Consider the following 4,046-nt stretch of genomic DNA (forward strand, 5'->3'; position numbering starts at 1 on the left):
GCCGGAATCTGTGGCTGCTGCTGTCGTTGATGTTAGAACTCGTCGTCGGCGCCGCCTCCGTCGGAACTGCCGTCGCCGGAAAACGCTGCTGGTAAGGGTTTTGAATTTGGTTTTCATTCGTTTAAGATTCCAGAAAACTTTATTGTCTTTGTATGTGGGTTTCAGTCGCTATCGCTCGAGTCCGGTCACCGCTGCTGCTTGAGGTGGCTGCCGGGCTGCCACCGAACTGGCTCGAAGACCGCTGCTGTTTCGGTTCAGCCGTTCTTTCTTAGTTTCAGTCGGGATTTGATGATTGCGTGTCGCATAAGTGTTGCTGTGACCACTGTGCCGTTCCTTTCATTTCAGTAAGTATCTCTATCTTGGAACCCTCTTCATTAGCTTTCAGTTATGAGTTTTGAGATTTTTCACGATATTGATGTATTAGGAATTAGTATCCGGGCTTATATGTGGCGTTGAGGCTGTTTCTGCTATTGAGAAAAACAAGCGGAGCTAGGATTTTGGTTGTTGGTTTCGGTTCGAGACGAAAGGAGTTGGTTAACGAGTTTGGATTGTGATTTTAACGTATGGAGGTAGGGGCTTTTTATACAAACTGATTTATTTTAAAGTGAAAATTGTTATAAATAGATATGCTGTGCGAAATGTAATTCTGGTGATTATGTGAGTCTTATGAATTGTCTGGTTTTATCTTGAATGAATATGGGTGCCTGTTCGATTGTAACAATGTCTGAAATTGATAAATTGAAGATTTCTGGATTGGTTGATTTGAATGATTTTTGATAATTTGAAAGTTGAGTTTTGTTTTATTGGAAACTGATCTGGTCTTGAATCTGTCAGAAAGAGTTGATGATTGATTTTGTTGGGACCCAAAAAGGGTGGCAAAGTCCAAATTTTAGGGGAGATGCTGCCGAAATTTCTAGAAAATCTGAGATTTTGATTAGAATTGTTATTTTGGAAAAGAATGAATTATGCTTTGACTTAAATGTTTGAGAAATAAATTATGTTTGAACTTGCCTTATTAGGAAAATCTCTATATTTTTGGTGTAATTATTAAGAAAGGAATTATGCCTTAAAAAAAATCAATTTAAATATGAAAATTTTTATGTTTTGGAATTTGATTTACATAAACAGATTTTTGAAGGGGTTTTAATGGATCTAAAATTAACCTGGTTTTTAATTTATCTATTTCACTTTACGACATTTAGGAAGAGCTTGAAGTATTTTCTGGAACTTTGATTTATTAAAATTGAAACACTTCCCGAGCCCTTAGAAACAGATTTAAAAATGAAACTGAAATTGGTTTTCGGTTTAAAAATGATTTGGTTCTGCTTAAGTTTGGTTGGTTTTGAAATTGGTTCGGAATAATTGGAAATACGATTTGGTTTTGGATTCAAACCCTATTCTATTTATCCAACTCAAGAAGTTAAAGTTTCGGAGGTTTTCAAGAAATTTAAGAAATGAGTTAGGTTATTCTCCCCTGAAGTCTTAAGACTCTACTGAGGAATCTTACGATCAAATCTTGATTTAGGAATGAATGATTGAGGCTTTCAAAGAGATTTTGAACTTGGCATGGTTTTGAGATTTTTGAAAGTGTTGGAAAGATGTGAAAAGTGGCTCCGTTTTGAAAAGTGATTCTTGGCTAGCTGTGATTTGACTACATTGTTATTTAAAAGTAAATGGGCCAAGAATGATTTTGAAATAAGATATTGAGCCTGATTGATTGTGGATATCATCAAAATTGATGAGTTATTGTTTGGTAGGCGTAAGGGCCGGGTTCGTCCCGCTTATGCTGAGAGATTTGATAATTGACGAGATTGTTGTTAAGTCGCTTGCGCCTGGCAAGGACGGTGGTTAATCCCGCTTGTCGAGGTTACGGCACCTGCGTAAGGACGGTGGTTGATCCCGCTTATGTGTAGATGTGAGGTTGGAGGCAAAGTATCCCGCTCACATCCTTTCGGATCACAAGAGTGTGCAGGCACTGACATCCTGGACCGTGTGGCGGGCACATTATCCCAGAGGGTTTCCATTTATACGTGACCGAAAGGCAACATTTCCATGGGAATGTGTCGGGTTGGCAATTAAACCGACAATGTGATATCACAGCCAATAGGATAGGCATTCATCATTTACATCTATGTGATATTGTTTGGGTGTGCATATTGTATTTGGTTTGCCTATGTGAATACTTATGTTAACTACTAACTGTTATACTTGTTGTAATTGCTCTTGATTGTGCTTGAACCACATTAATTGCGATTGTGTTTGAATTGATTGGTTTGTGATGAGTTGGTTGCTGATTGAGCTGTTTGGGCCGGGGGCCATGTTGGATTGGATGGGCTTGAGGCCGTGATTGGTATATTGAGTCCTAGTTATGTATAAAGTATCTGATCGGTTCAGTATAGACTTAATGAACCTATGCTTGGAACGGGATGATCATTTATACCGCGTAGGTAACTACTTTCATGGTTGCGGTCTAGGAAAAACTTTTCAGACATTTTCTTTAAGAAAGGAAAAAGATTTTGTTTTAGAATATTTGAGAAATTTAGCAAGTTTTCAAAAAGGAATTTTTTGGATTTCGAATGTGGACCTATGGCCTTTTTGGAAAGACTCATAAGACGAGCAATGATCACTGAACTCTAAGAATGATCTTATCTTTACGTATCTTGTTATAGCATTTTCTGTAATCCTATAGTGAGAACAAGCGAAGATGACGTTCTCACTCCCCTACAGGTTATTCCTTTTCAGGATATGGAAGGCGAAGCTTCAGGAGAGTTATGTTTATTTTCTGTTTATTCGGTCCTTTTGTATTACCATAGCTATTATTTTTCCCCCGTCTTTATCTGTATTAAGTTTGTAAGAGGGATAAGAAATTATGATATGTATAATTGTAAACTAGTGTTATGTATATGTATTATATATATCTTACGGTTGTATCTGAATATTATGTACATGTATGCTTAGGTTTTCACGAAAAGAGTTATCGAAGTGTTATGCGGTTTTAAGTTTTAAACAGGCTCATATTTTAGTCTTAAATATTATAAGAGTCGTGGTAATACTCGAGCTATCAGAGTGGCGCAGCCGGAAGCGTGACATTTTGATAGTTACGGTGTTACATTTGTGGTATCAGAGCAGTCCTTCCTGTAGAGCCTGAGGAATGGATTGACTATGCTTCAATTGCATACTCTGAGCGTTTGTCATGTTTTAGGTCTTGTTGAATGACGAGAATTAGAGCTTTATGCACATGACGGTCTATTGATTAATGCCATTAGTCTTGCGTTGCATAATTCCTGATATTAAGTTTGGCCGGCTTAATACTAGTGAATTATGTATATGAAAGTACTGATGGGTTATCATAGATGATATACGAGTTTTGAATAAAGTAAATCGCGGGTTTTGGGAACGTTAGAGACGATTTCTCGAGGTTACTCAGTTATGTGCTTTGGATTCTGTTGGATGTCAAGTGACTTTTTATTTCTCAACTTATCTTGATGTTCTTGTTGTCATTTTTTTTGAGAAGTAGTTTGGTGTTTTCAATCCTATTATTCTGTTCATATGCATTCTTCTTTGATCCTAAATTGCATATGCCGGTTGAATTTCTTGGTGTATCTGTCCTTCTCTGTTTGAACTATTTTTCTTGACCCATGTAATTTTTCGACATGACTTTGAACTTGTCTTGATGCAGTGTACCTTTTTATGTCCTTACTCCTAGTCTTTTTAAAGAAATGGTGATTCAGTTTTTTTTCTCTTAATTGACTATAGTTATAACTAATTTTCAAACTTTTATAAAATCGCTTTTGATTTGGTATACACCTATCTGTATAAAATTTTAAAAATTTCTTATGCAAAAAAAAAAAAAAAACTATTTATTTTTATTATCTCGTATGTTCTTTTACTGGTTTACAGAACTACACTTACTTTAAGTACAATTTAACTTTTCAAAAATAATTTTATTATGGTTCCGATACGTAACTTTATTTAATTATGTACTTAGGTAATTTTAAATTCTTAAAGGAAAGGCTTTTCGCTTTTATTCCAGTTAGTTTTCGTTT

At 35.9% G+C, this 4,046-nt stretch overlaps 1 long non-coding RNA gene across 1 annotated transcript; it reads left to right on the plus strand.

Annotated features, from left to right (window-relative positions):
• Nucleotides 265–667, plus strand: LOC110265598. The gene is made up of 2 exons (XR_002351758.1): nucleotides 265–344; nucleotides 425–667. It is a non-coding gene; the product is annotated as an uncharacterized LOC110265598 (long non-coding RNA).

The sequence above is a fragment of the Arachis ipaensis genome, chromosome B08 (assembly GCF_000816755.2).
Source record: "Arachis ipaensis cultivar K30076 chromosome B08, Araip1.1, whole genome shotgun sequence".
NCBI lineage: Eukaryota > Viridiplantae > Streptophyta > Magnoliopsida > Fabales > Fabaceae > Arachis > Arachis ipaensis.